General features: G+C 38.3%; 1 protein-coding gene and 1 pseudogene across 1 annotated transcript in view; one reads left to right on the top strand and one right to left on the bottom strand.

Moving 5' to 3' along the window:
* PWWP2A (PWWP domain containing 2A) overlaps positions 1–14,230 on the top strand; it is a 34,127-nt gene that overhangs the window by 4,813 nt on the left and 15,084 nt on the right. The window lies entirely within an intron of this gene.
* On the bottom strand, positions 11,482–12,164 carry LOC102757245 (annotated as a pseudogene).

Raw genomic sequence — 14,230 nt, 5'->3', positions numbered from 1 at the left:
CAGGCCAACGCTCTATCTGCCGAGCCAAACCAGTTAGGGCAATTATTCTAATATTATGCATGGTGCAGAAATATCTTTTAAAGTTGGAAGAGTTGTTTACCATATAGAAAGTGATCGTAGAGTAGAGGATTTCACATACACATGGATTGATAAAGTCTCCTTTTGTTAAGCATTTGACATTCTTCACTTTCCTGTCATTGTATTATATTATTTTTTGGTCTTATTTTTAAAGTTGATTGAAGAACACATTTTTGGAGAGAATCTCTTTATGGAAAAGTGAGCAGGACACACGTAATTAAACTGAAAAAAGAAAAGAAAGTGGTAGTAAGTAGTAGCTCAATCTGGACAGTGTCAGGCTTCTTGGGTTCTAGTATTGGCCTCCAATTAACACTGACTTTGGGCAAATCTGTCCCTCTGGGCTCTAGTCTCCAGTTCTTCTGAGGCTAAATCATTTTGACTTTTTGCAGTTTACTTAAGCACAAAAAAGCAAACAAACTTTATGCCTCAGTTTATGTGTGTGTGTGTGAAGTGAATAGGGTGACCAGTGATCTGGTTTTCCTGTCTCATCCTGGATTGATACTTCTTCCTCCTTTCGTTCTTCAATGTAGGTTGCTTTGGCCAATAAATGACCCTGAAAGTAAGGGTATTTGAATATCTGGTTAGAACAGATTTTATGTAGCATAGTATTTATTTGAAACTTTATAAATGCCTTTAAGGTGAGGCATGCATTCTCTAGTTTATTCTAGGCTCCTTCACTATTTTATACCCAGCCTTCTTAGGTAGATTAAATTATTTGACTACTTTTGAATTCATTAGCAATGTCTAATGATAGTAGTGTAATACTAGCAGATAAAATAATCAATTAACCCACAAATTTAATTTGGTTTTTGTATTTCCTTTTCTTCCTTAACATTATACTTTTAAAAAAAATTTTTCCAGGACGTATTTTATTTTATGCTTTTGAAATATTGACAGGTACATTTTGTTCATTTAGCATTCTATATTAAGCATTACTTCAAGTTGCTAAACTGTCTTAATGGTTATTTTAGGATAGAATAATAAATTAGTGATTGTACCATAATTTTTAATTTTTTATTATGGGAAATGAACCTCCATGTATGTATTACCCTTGCTTCGATATTTTTCAACCATTAGCCAAACTTGTGTCATCATATGTCCACCTCCTGGATTATTTTGAAGAAATTCTAAACATACCACTTGTTTAGAATATAAATAAATATTTATAAGTATTTCAGTATAGATCTCCAAAAAGGTAAAGACTTTAAAAACTGAAACTGTACTGCTATTACCACACCTAAAATAACAGCAAATCCTTTGTATCATATCCAGTTAGGGTTATAATTTCACAGATAAGTCTTAAAATTAACATTGCAGTCAACATCTGTTTTGTTTACATCAGGATCTAAGTAAAGTTTATACATTGCAATTGGTTGGTAAGTTTCATAAGATTTTTCTTCTGCAGTTCTGTCACTACTTTTATTCGCTTGTAGTTTTTTTGTTAAATTATAGTTTGGTAGAATTTTCCATATTCTGAATTTTTTTTTCCGATGCATTTCCATAACATTTTTAAAATAGTTCTTTTCCCTCAGGAGTGAACTGAAGGGACAACCACAGTCCTGGGAACCCTTGTTCTGCGTCATTAGAAATGATGTGGAAGTCTCTTGCCTACTGGCAAACTTTTAGACCTATCCCTTAAATACACCTCCAACTTCAGTAATTCCAAACAGAAAAATTTAACCAGTCAAGATTATCGGCAAAGGCAAGAGTTTTCTCAGCCTCCTCAACAGGGACAGTATTTTCCTGGGACCTATGGTTTCTGTCTATGCAGAGGGATCATTTAAATTGTTTAGTACTGTTTTCCATATCTTAAAAATAATTATATGAAATCCTGAAAAATCTTTCTGAATTCCATTTTTTGGGCCTGACATAAATTAAGAAATCATGAAATAAATGCTAATGCTTAAAAATCCTTGTGCATTTTTTAAAAAAATATATTTTATTGATTTTTTACAGAGAGGAAGGGAGAGAGAGAGAGAGTTAGAAACATCGATGGGAGAGAAACATCGATCAGCCGCCTCCTGCACATCTCCCACTGGGGATGTGCCCGCAACCCAGGTACATGCCCTTGACCGGAATTGAACCTGGGACCCCTCAGTCCGCAGGCCGACGCTCTATCCACTGAGCCAAACCGGTTTCGGCCCTTGTGCATTTTAATTTTGTGATGCATGTTTATTAAAGGTTGTAGTTCAGAACTGGAAGATCACAACATTTTACAAATGTTGTCTTTTTGTGTGTGTAAGTGGTATTGTTGCATAAAAGAATTGGAAGTAATTTCTTTAGAAAACTTCAGATTTCTCTAAGTTCTTAAAGCAATTTGTAGAAAATTTATTTGTTATTTAAGAAAATATAAACCAAGACAATGATTTTTTTTCTTTACAGAGACCATGAAACCTATGGTGCAATAGCCCTACTTTTGGTGGGAAAAATATACAGCCATTCTGGTGAAGCAGTGAGTAGTGGTGTCAATAGCTTATGCTAAACATCCAGGTTGAGATTTTAGGCCCTCACGTAGTATGCTTGAAGGGTTATGTGGAGTTGTACATATTTGAAACACTTAAATATTTGTTGGTGATTATTCTGATCATATCCCGAGGTGTTGAGAAAGGCCTCACACAGTAAAATAGCATGGAGGAAAGTGCTGATCACTTTCTGGCCCAGACAGCTGTAGGGACACTTAGTACCATGCTAGTATACATGTACTGTACTGAGAGGGAGCTAGCACTTTGATTGCATGTTGGACTGAAGTGATTTTTTTGGAAGTGATTAGTTGTTGGATATTAAAAGCCTAGTTTGAATCTGAGTGTAAAGAATCCTGTAATATCATGGCATTAAATTTTATAACTAAAACTTATAAACTGGATAACTAGATGTGTTCTATACCAACTGTCAGGCATGTTTTATTGGACTTGGGATATTTAATGAGGTTAATTTTCAACCTTTTTTTGTGTGTAAATAAGACCATACTTCACTGTGTATTGTGCTCTTAATGCAACTAAGTTTAATCTTCCTAAGATTAAACTTTTGTGTGTCGGGCTTTTAAAAAGGTTGTTGTAGCATGTGCTCATCTTCTCTGTTAAGACAGTTATTTTCACATTGATAGAGAATGAAAGATGTCCTTAGTGGTTTATTTGTGCCTATAAAGCATTTCCTTATTTCTTTATATTTATTCGCCCTGTTCTTAAATTCCCAAACTAATTTAGGCACACATTACCAGAAGAACACAGCTTGCCCTAGTGACAGATCTTGCAAGAAAGTGAGTGGAGGTTAAGTTATACTCTGGGTGGATTTAATATAGAATGCTTTTGCTAAACACTTTTGGGCAGTGGGCCTCAAAACAAATGTACATAAGATTTCTGAGCTCCTCTCCATCACTTTGCATTTTTAACAAGGTGATTCTCAGACCATATTTGGAGATAATTTGTTTAGAGGGTGAAGGATTGTTTTGCCAAAATAGCAGAATGATAAATTGTTAAACCTGTTTTAAAAGTTACTGGTTAATTTCAAATGGATGTAATTACAAAAAAGCAATACATTTGGGGATGGGCCACTTAGGTGGCAGATATAAATCCTTATTACAGAACTGATAACTAAACTTGCAAATAGTTTCTTAAGTCTGGTTGCCCACTAGAAATTTTGAGAGACCATAATTTTTACCTCTTTACCTTTGGTCCAATTTTGTATGGTTACTTTACGGCAGAATAGTGTTTTTCAGCTTTTGAAAACTTGGACCTCTTAGAATAATTGAGTATACTTTTCTGCATATTCCCAACATCTAAGAAGGTTGCCAAGCTTTACTTTCTGTAATTAATAGTAGCTACTATGTATTTTCCACTCTTTTTATTTTATTTTTTAATCCTCACACAGGCTTATGTTTTCATTGATTTAAGAGAAGAAACATTGATTATGAGAGAGAAACATTGATTGGCTGGCTGCCTCTCTTATGCACCCCACGATGGTTATGAGGGAATGGAACATGCAGTCTGCAAATGTTCCCTGACCAGGAGTCCAATTTAAAACCTTTTGGTGTACCAGACGCTCCAACCAACTGAGCCACCGGGTTAGGGCTCTATTTCCCACTCTTATGCAGGCATTGCGCCAAGTACTTTGTATACATTGTTTCATTTTACTCTGGAACATCCAATGAAGTTAAATTCTAATCTCATTTCACAGATAAAGGGAGATTTAAATAAATTGCCTAAAATATAGATGACAGATACTAGTAGGTGTATTGACAGTGATATTTTGAATGATAGACTGTTCTCTAAGGTTTGAAAACAATCCTGTTCTAATACATTTAACTATATTTTATCACGACTATTTTAGCTTATGATTTTGGTGGGACTGTTACTTTGGTAGGTAGAAATGACAGAGCTACCTGTTCCTCACTAAACCAGGAAACAGCCGCTGCTTTGAAGATGTGAATTGCTCCAGTTCAATTTAGTGACCTCTTTGGGCATTTTGGAAATGGCATTTCTTCTTCATATATGGTCCTGGATCTTAGATTAGGTATCCTTCATTTTTGCCTTGGTTGGCCTGGCCCTGGCAACATTGGAGCCCCACTTGTTTTTGAGAGTAGTCAGATTTGGAGCTCCTAGAGCACAAGATCAGAATTTAAGTGTTGAATGATTGCATTAGAAAAGGAATTTAAAGACTAACATACAGTAAGTTGCTGGAAAACCTGTTTATTGTAAAACTAGAGGCCCGGTGCACAAAAATTTGTGCACTCGGGAGGGTCCCTCAGCCCTGCCTGTGCCCTCTTGCAGTCTGGGACCCCTCGGGGAATGACCACCTGCTGGCTTAGGCCCGCTCCCCGGGGGATTGGGCCTAAGCTGGCAGTCAGACATCCCTCTGGCAGCCCGGGAGCCCTTGGGGGATGTCCACTTGCCAGCAGGGAGCAGGCATAGCTGCAGTGGGACATTCTTAGCGCTGCTAAGGAGGTGGGAGAGGCTCCTACCACCACCGCTGTACTGGCAGCCATCAGCCTGGCTTGTGGCTGAGCAGAGCTCCTACTGCGGGAGCGCACTGACCACCAGGGAGCAGCTCCTGCATTGAGCGTCTGCCCTCTGGTGGTCTGTGTCATATTGACCACTGATTCCCAGTCGTTCTGCTGTTAGGGTCAATTTGCATAACACCCTTTTATTATATAGGATAGGAATAGGGATATAAATGGATTACATTCCATTTTTTAAAAAGTTCATCTGTTGACATACTTAAACTGTTGTGTAATGGTAACTATTGGACATAATAACAAAAGAAATACTGAAAGTACATAAAAATGATAATGGAAACATAGGAAACTTAAAACTGCTTGTAATAGCATTGTTACAAATTGAACATAATTAAAGCATAGTGGTTAATCACAAAAAGTATGTAATTATATATGTGTTTTCCGATGGTCTTAGGCGACCCCTGTGAAAGGGTCACTCGACCCCCAAAGGGGTCGCAACCCACAGGTTGAGAACTGCTGCAATAAGTGATATACAAAAATGTGAGTCAATATGTGTCTGCTCCGAGAAATATATTTTGCTATTTTTGTGGCCATTATCATTTTTGTGTGGTTATTTAATAATTTGTTATGATTTGAACACTATACAGATGTTATTACTATTTTTGCTTTCAAAAAGACTGAAGCATAAGTGTTTTTCTCTATAGTTTCCATTAATTGTCAAGGTAAATTTTTTTTTTCTCAATCACACACACACACACACACACACCGCACACACACACAGACACAGACCATTAAGGTAAATTTTTTAAGAGGATCATTAGAAGGTACATGATTGGGAGCTTGAAATCTAAATTATTAGAGTTTAACTTCTCTTCCCCCACCTTCCAAAGCTACATGTGATTTTATAAGAGGATTGAATAGACTTTTTAAAAGATTGAGTAAATTTTTATTGTTAGAGAGATGTTCTATAAGACTTTTATGCTGCTGCCTTCCCCACCCATTAATTTAAAAAGGTTTTAACTGGTATTTTGTTCATAATTGGTGTATGCTTTGTTTTTATGTTGCTAAAGTCATCCTCCCTTCTCACCTATTGTAGTGCTCATAGACCTTGCAGATTGTCCTCGTAATACCTGGGGCTTTTAACTAAGAACATCATCCATTTACTTACAATTAATAAAATTTAATACATTTTAATTTTAATATAGTATAGTTCTTATATATTGTGCCTACTTACTGTGTAGTAGGTCCTGTAGTAAGCTATTATGTATATTCTTTAATTGTGGTGACAATTCTATCAAGTTACTTAACTGCAATTAACATCCTAAAGCTCTGAAAACTGAAATTTTTGTTACTTTTTTGGTGGCAAAACCTATCGTGACCTGAAATTATGTGAGGCTATTAGATCTCTTTGTCCCATTTAGTGTGGTTCTTCATTTCACTAGTGAAATATTGATATGCTTGACAATAGGGTGCTTATTATCTTTTGCAAACAAGAAAAATCATGAATTGGGAAGCCCGTCTACATCCATGGAATTCAGAAAAGAACATGTGGACAGCTGCTCTGCTCCCTTAGTGGGGAAGCGGGGTGGGGGAGAGGATCAGGAGAGGCAGTAGTTAGGAACCTGACGGGGATTACTGCTTAGATTCATATCCTGGCTTTGCTGCTCACTAGCCATGTGTTCTTGGGAAGATCACTTACCCTCTTTATTTAGTTCGTTCAACTATAAAATGGGGATAGAAATAGCACTTTAATAGGGTGGTTGTGATGATTCTCAGTTAATGTAGATGAGTACGTATTTAGAATAGTGCACACCACATACTGCTGTAAGTGCTACTAAGTGGTAGAACTAGGATGAATGTGACAACAGCTAATATAGTCACTTAATATGGGTTGGCTTGAATAGCCAATCAACCTAGACCCTGTTGTATTGTGGGCTATAGTATAATTTGAATCTTTAAAATATCGAAAGAATCTATAGAAACTTCAGGTAATACTCGCAAAATATAATCTCTTTAAATTAATAAGGAAAGATGATGTTTTACTAAGGATGAGATAACTAGGAGTCGCTTGCAAAATGGAAGGTGGGAGATGTTTATCAGTGGTTTTTCTCACTGACTCCTGGGACAGATGGCTTTATGAGGAAATTTTGGTCTTTGTCATGAAGAGAAAGTTAAAATCTTAATAGGGAAATTGTTCTTACAGTCTTTCTGCTTCCGGTATTCTTTTAAAACTTAATCGAAAATGGCTCCCTTTTGAGAATGACACATTTCAAAATTAAGGAAAGGAAATTTTTTGTGCTCTTTGTACTTATTAAATGATGGGACCTGAGTAGTATAGCTGAGCTTAAGTTTTTTCTAAATATATTTTTATTGATTTCAGAGAGGAAGGGAGAGGGAGAGAGAGATAGAACATCAGTGGTGAGAGAGAATCATCAATTGCCTGTCTCCTGCACGCCCCCTACTGGGGATCGAGTCCACAACCCAGGCATGTGCCCTTGACCAGAATCGAACCCGGGACCCTTCAGTCCCCAGGCCGATGCTCTATCCACTGAGCCAAGCCAGCTAGGGCTGAGCTTAAGTTTTTAATAGTAATTTAGGTACTTTCAATCCTTTTACTGGCCTTGTCTTGTTGAGACTAGTATTCCCCCTCCATCACGCTAACCCAACCTTATAACACACTCCTCTCTCTCTGCCAGAGGATTACCTTTCTTTTATTGCTTATTTAAGCCCCTGAATCCTTGTCTGCCTCTTATGGAGGAGGGAATCACACTGCCAACTGGTGACTCTTGGGCTGCCTCTGGTCCTGTGTTGGCTTACACCCACATGCTTAATGCTTTATTTTATTAGGGTTTAATTTAACTGGTTACCACCATTCCTTATTTCACTCCTCACCTGATCAGCTTCGGCCCTATAGGTGTAGTCCACGTCCTGCAGAGCCCAGTGCCTGATCACGATTCAGTGGTTTCTTTCCCTCTGAAGTTGGGAGCCTCTTGGTAATGACGATAGCATTCTAGTCTCACCTCCTGAAGTTGGGTCTAAGGCTGGGACCTAGTTTTTTATTACAATTAGCATATTTGTTTTCAAAATAAAGATTTTGTGTTTACAGTACTTGAGGTGGGTTTGCTGGCATTTTGTCTATTTACATTCAAAATAGGACAAATTTAATATGCTTAAATGTTTTGGTGGAACTAAGGTTAGCTAAATGTAATAAACTTTTTTAAAAACTTGTTTAAAATTTTTATTTTTAATCATTTCAAATATTATAAACTCAATCTAGATTCACTAATTTTTGCTTTATCATTCTTTATAGAGACACTGGAGGCCTGGTGCATGAAAATTTGTGCACCGGGGCGGGGTCTCTCAGCCTGGGACGCCCCCTCTCACAGTCTGGGAGCTTTCAGGGGGTGTCCTACTGAGGGGGTGTCCCTCTGCAGGAGGCGACCATACTGATCAGAGGAAGGTGCTGCCCCCATCACCCCACTGCTGCTGCCTGAACCCAAGGCTGCCTGAGCCCCGGGCCTTGCAGCTACTGTAGCTTTGTCGGGATGGACGGCTGGAAGACATCTGCCCTAATTAGCATATTACCCCTTTATTAGTATAGATTGTTGCCTTGAGCTCTTTGAAATTAACTTACATACATCCTCCTTTTTTAAATTTATTTTTTATTTTTTGTTAATCCTCACCTGAGGATATTTTTTTTTTCATTGTGTTTTTTTTTGGAGAGGTGGCAGGAGGGAGGATGGAGGACAGGAGACAGACAGATAGACATCATGTGAGAGATTGGTTATCTCTGGCACGAGTCCTGGCAGGAGCCATTGTCTGGGGATCAGACCTGCAACTCAGGTATATGCCCTTGATGGGGAATTGAACGAACCTGAAACTCTGGTGTGCAGACTGCTCTAACCATTGAGCACACCAGCCAGGGCCATCCTCTTCCTTTACCCCTTAATACTTGAGCATTTATTTCCTAAGATAAAAGATAATCTCATACATAACCACAATATAATAAGTTTTCAAATTCAGGAAGCATTGATAGAGTACTTTTATCTAATATGCAGCCCATATTTCATTATTTTGTCAAATTTTCCAATGTCCTTTAAAGCTTTTTTCCTCCTGTAAATGATCATGTATTGCATTTAGTTGCAATATCAAGTAGAGCATATGTAATAGGGACTATTCCTCGATTGAGGTTTGTCTTACATTTGCTCATGAGTGGGTTGGGTTCAGAGTGTTGTGTTCTCAGGGTACCTTATCTGCAGGCACACAATAGTCTTTTTTCTCATTGGGGATGCTCACTTGGATTCTCTCTCAGGTCAAGGTGTTCTGTCATTCCCCAGTGTAGTTACTATTACTTTTCTTGCACTAATAATTCCTTTACTATGAAAATATACTGTTTCTCACCGAACTTAAAATGTTTTAAATTGTGGTAAACATATAAAATGTACACTTTTAACCATTTTTAAGTTTATAGTTTAGTAAATGTTAAGCACATTTACATTGTTGTGAAACAGATCTCCAGAACTTTGTCAACTTGCAAAACTAAAACTATACCCATTAAACAGCTCCTCCCTCTAGCCCTTGGCAACCATCATTCTACTTTTCCCATTAGAATGAATTTGACTACTTTAGATCAGTTAAGTTGAATTATATAGTATCTGTTTTATTGTGACATTTCATTTAGCATAATGTTCTCCAGGTTCATCCATGTTATATCATGTGACAGGATTTCCTCTTTAAGGATGAATAATGCAAACTTATATACATATTTGGTTTATCGATTTGTCCCCTCAGTGAGGACTTGGGCTGTTTCTACTTTTTTGGCTATTGGGAATAGTGCTGCTATGAACTTAGTTGTGCAAATATCTCTTTGAAACCCTTGTTTTCAATTATTTTGGATATTTACCCAGGAGTGGATGTCCTGGCTTGTATTTTTATTTAAATATATTTTATTTATTTTTTACAGAGAGGAAGGGAGAGGGATAGAGAGTTAGAAACATCGATGAGAGAGAAACATCGATCAGCTGCCTCCTGCACATCTCCTACTGGGGATGTGCCAGCAACCCAGGTACATGCCCTTGACTGGAATCGAACCTGGGACCTTTCAGTCCCCATGCCGACGCTCTATCCACTGAGCCAAACCGATTTCAGCTGGCTTGTATTTTTAATTTTTTGAGGGAAAAGGTCAGAGATGACACGCGTGTCAGAGATGACACGCAAACTCGTTTTTTTTGGTTGATTTTTCTTTGTTAAATGGCATTTAAATATATAAAACATCAAAAATATAAATCTTTGTTTTACTATGGTTGCAAATATCAAAAAATTTCTATATGTGACATGGCACCAGAGTTAAGTTAGGGTTTTTCAAAATGCCAACACACCGAGCTCAAAAGGTTCGCCATCACTGGTATAGTTTTACATTTTTATTTTGTAAAATTTTCTGTTGCATATGGCTATTGAATTTTATTTGTGCTGAGGTTAATTTGGATATATCCAGTCACAGAGATGAACTGTGAACCAAAATAAGCTTGCTTTAGTTTTCCTTCCTCCATGGTTTATCTTGCTAATTTAAGGAATTATCCTTGAAATGAAATAAATCTGGCTATTATTTTTTAAGTTAATTGAAGATAATTTTTTTTCTTACTGTAAATTCTTTAAGGGAAAAGAAGTTTGGGAAGGAGTTTTCTTTTTGTCTTAGGTTGATCTTGTATTGGAGAGAGCTTTGGTCCAGCCAGAACACTGAGGCATATCTCAAGGACCCTCCTGACCTTTTTTCCCCTGAGCATTGAATTCCCCAGGACCTCTGTGTGCCTAAAAGTTTGCAATGCCTTTTTTGTTGTTGCTTTATTTTCAGTGTATAATATTTTAAAAAGAATCTCCTGCAGTTGGAGTGTGCAACAATCAGAATTAGAATCATGTGTACTATAAAACTGTTGTAAACAGGAAGGAAAAGAACTCATCTCTAGAGATGAGTTGCTTGATGTTGCTGTGAAGTTAATGCTGATGAACACTATATCAGCATTTAAAAAAAACAGTTTCAGAATAAGAGGTAGGATTATCAATATGTCTGGCTTTTAAAAAATTGAATAGTTGGTAACATTTTTAGTTTTCTTTGAGGTATTCCTTTGGAAAGGGGATTTGGATGATGGTTATGAGCTTAACTCCAAGAAGGGATACCTATTTAGGTATAGGATTGGTTGGTAATGCTAGAAATCTCTGACCAAGTACCATAATTTTATAAAGCTTATCAGTGAGCAAACAGGGTTCATTTAATCAAAGCCAGAATCATCAGTAAAATTCATATGTCAAGTGGAACACAAATAATAGAAAATATCCTCCTACTTCCTATAATAGTCACATCATGAATTCTGGCTTAAATACTCCACATTTACTTTTGTTTCACCTTTACATAGGATTCTAGGTGAGGATTCTTTTTCATAGTGATTTTCTTTTTATTTTTTTAAGTTGATCAGAGATCTTTATTCTGGTCCCTGTCCTTCTTTAAGCAGCCAACACAAAATCATTTTCTTTTCCTCTGCCTCAAGCAGCAGCAGTTGCATCCAGACAGAAATGGAAGACACAGCCATGGAACACCTTGTAGCGAAAAGCTAACAGATTATTCTGGCTTAGATAAAGTTAGAACAGGAAAATATATGTGCGACTTTCCAAGGACTCTGTCCTTCAAAGCTGAGGCCTGCAGAGGGCTAGCCGAAGGATGCAGGTAAAGACTCATGTGTCCAGCTTAGTAGTCAATCCAAAGTACCTTCCAGAAAAGTAAATTCATCCACAGCTTTGATTGAATTATCCAAATCTCTCCTCTGGAGCGTTTTCCTGTTGAGAACAGCAGTAAGCGTCTTTTGCAATAGTCTCCACGTGTCAGAATAAAGATGGCTTCCTGTCCGGTGAGCGACACATCAGGGCCTGCCTTAACCAGGGCCTTCACTTGCGCAGAGGCTGCCTCAAGAGCCTGGCCCTGGATGCACTCTTAGGAGCTTGCGCCTGTGGGGCCGCTGCCTCCCCACTGAACCCCTCTTCGCGGGGCATCCTGCTTCCTGCAGCCCCACCTGCGCCTCCGCCCAGCATGCTGGGTGAAGCCCCTTTTCTCTTGCCTGGACACAAAATAACTGTTAAGCCTAAGTATTTTCCCTCCTCAAAATTTTGTCCCGGGACCCTTAGGTCCACAGGCCGACGCGCTTATCCACTGAGCCATACCAGGTAGGGCTCTTTTTAAAAGTTTTTTAAAAAATTTATTGATTTTAGAGAGGAAGGAAGAGAGAGAAACATCTTTTTGTTCCACTTATGCAATCGTTGGTACCTCAGATAAGTTGTATTGTTTTATGTAGCTCTACATTAAAATCTAAAAATCACCTCTCCTGTTCTGGCATCTTAAAAAATTGGTTATTGAGCACCTATATATTAGAAAAGGCTAAATGCTCAAAGTGCCTTGCAGTAAGTAGTCAGGAAGCAAATAGGGACCAGCAGCAATGCTAGAATAAAAACCCACTTTTTGCAAAGTTTGATTTTAGTGAGAAGGGTGTCCTTTGTGGACTGGCCCAGACCCAAACTTGCCCTACCTTAGATTTAAAAAAAAAAAAAAAGGCTGTCTTCTTCCCTTTGTGGTTTCTAAGTATTTGCTATAAGTTGTTGGTTTGTGGTAGCCAAGCTAATAAAGACTTTAGGAAGAAAACTATTTACATGTTAGATCCAGATATCCTGATAATGTTGGCTCTTTCTGTTGCCTGATTTTAGGAGTGTCTACAGCCTAGTCATGAGTTACTAATGTCAAGAAGTTTTCCCAGCAAAGGTATTCTGAACCTTTTGGGGGGACATAAGGACATTTTGGAGAATCTGAGAACCAAAGACTCTAGGAAAACAGACATATATAAAACATTTGCATCTAATGTCTGGTTCTGCCTGACTACCTGAAGCAAATGCTTGGTTTCTAAGCATTTCTGCCTTAAAGGATTGGCATTATAAATTGTACTAGATGCCCAGTGCATGAAAATTAATGCACTGGAGGTGGTGTCCCTCAGCCCGGCCTGCCCCCTCTCACAGTCCAGGAGCTCTCAGGGGTGGGAGGTGACCCGGTGATTGGGGAAGGCACACCTCTGCTGCTGCTGCCACTGCTGGCAGTGCTACCCTTGGCCGGCCCTGGTTACCTGAGCCCCGGGCAGCCACCATTTGACGCTTGCCTGCGCCTTGGGCTGGCCCTGGGCAGCTGGGGGGCTGGGAGACTGGAGGACTCTGGAGGCGGGTGTGCGGAGCCTTGCTGCACACCTGCTGCCCCGGTGTGGCTGAGGGCACTGGGTGCCGCCATCTTTGGCAGGGCAGTCAGTTAGCATATTCCCTCCTTATTGGCTGTGTGTGCCGCCATCTTTGCGATGGTGTGAGGGTCAATTAGCATGTTACCTCTATTGATAGGATTGTGTTTAATGCTATTTGACTCAAATAGTGTTTAAAATTAACATGTACGTATTTGATAGTGTGACTTTATTTTTATGTGCAGGAATCTGTGGATAGCGAGTTTAGTTTAAAGGTTCTTGATGTTTAGCCCCAGCAGATTAAGCCACAGTTATTTCTAATTCTACATAAGAAACAAGATTTTTGACCCTGTTTTATTAGAAATTGAGAATAGTATAAAAATTTGTGTTCCATGCCATTGCTTTGCAAACTGGGTCTGGACCTGTAAGCTTTGAAATCCATTTGATGCGTGTGACTAGTGTATCACATAATATAAGGTTAAGTAGTCAGTGAAACTTTTACTTGAGTGTGTGTATTTATGTAGGTGTAGTTGCAAACATTTATATTTAAAGCATTTTTATTGGATTATGATGTGAAAATACAGGGTGGGGCAAAGAAGGTTTACAGTTGTATTGAAAAGACAATAAATATATAAGAATAAACTCTGTTTCAATAATAAGTAATATAAAAATAAACTTTCCTGGACTTAAAACTATAAACCTATTTTTTCCCTACCCTGTATTTTTTTTTTTTTTTACTAGAACAACCTTTTATTTTTTTTAAAATATATTTTTATTGATTTCAGAGAGGAAAGGAGAGGGAGAGGGAGATAGAAACATCAATGATGATAGAGAACCATTGATTGGCTGCCTCCTGCATGCCCCCCCACTGGGGATCGAGCCTGCAACCCAGACATGTGCCCTTGACTGGAGTCGAATCTGGGACCCTTTAGTCTGCAGGCTA

Source organism: Myotis davidii, unplaced genomic scaffold (assembly GCF_000327345.1).
Source record: "Myotis davidii unplaced genomic scaffold, ASM32734v1 scaffold18, whole genome shotgun sequence".
In the NCBI taxonomy this organism is placed as follows: Eukaryota; Metazoa; Chordata; class Mammalia; order Chiroptera; family Vespertilionidae; genus Myotis; species Myotis davidii.
The sequence above is the reverse complement of the archived record's forward strand: the minus strand, read 5'-3'. Positions and strand labels throughout refer to the sequence as shown.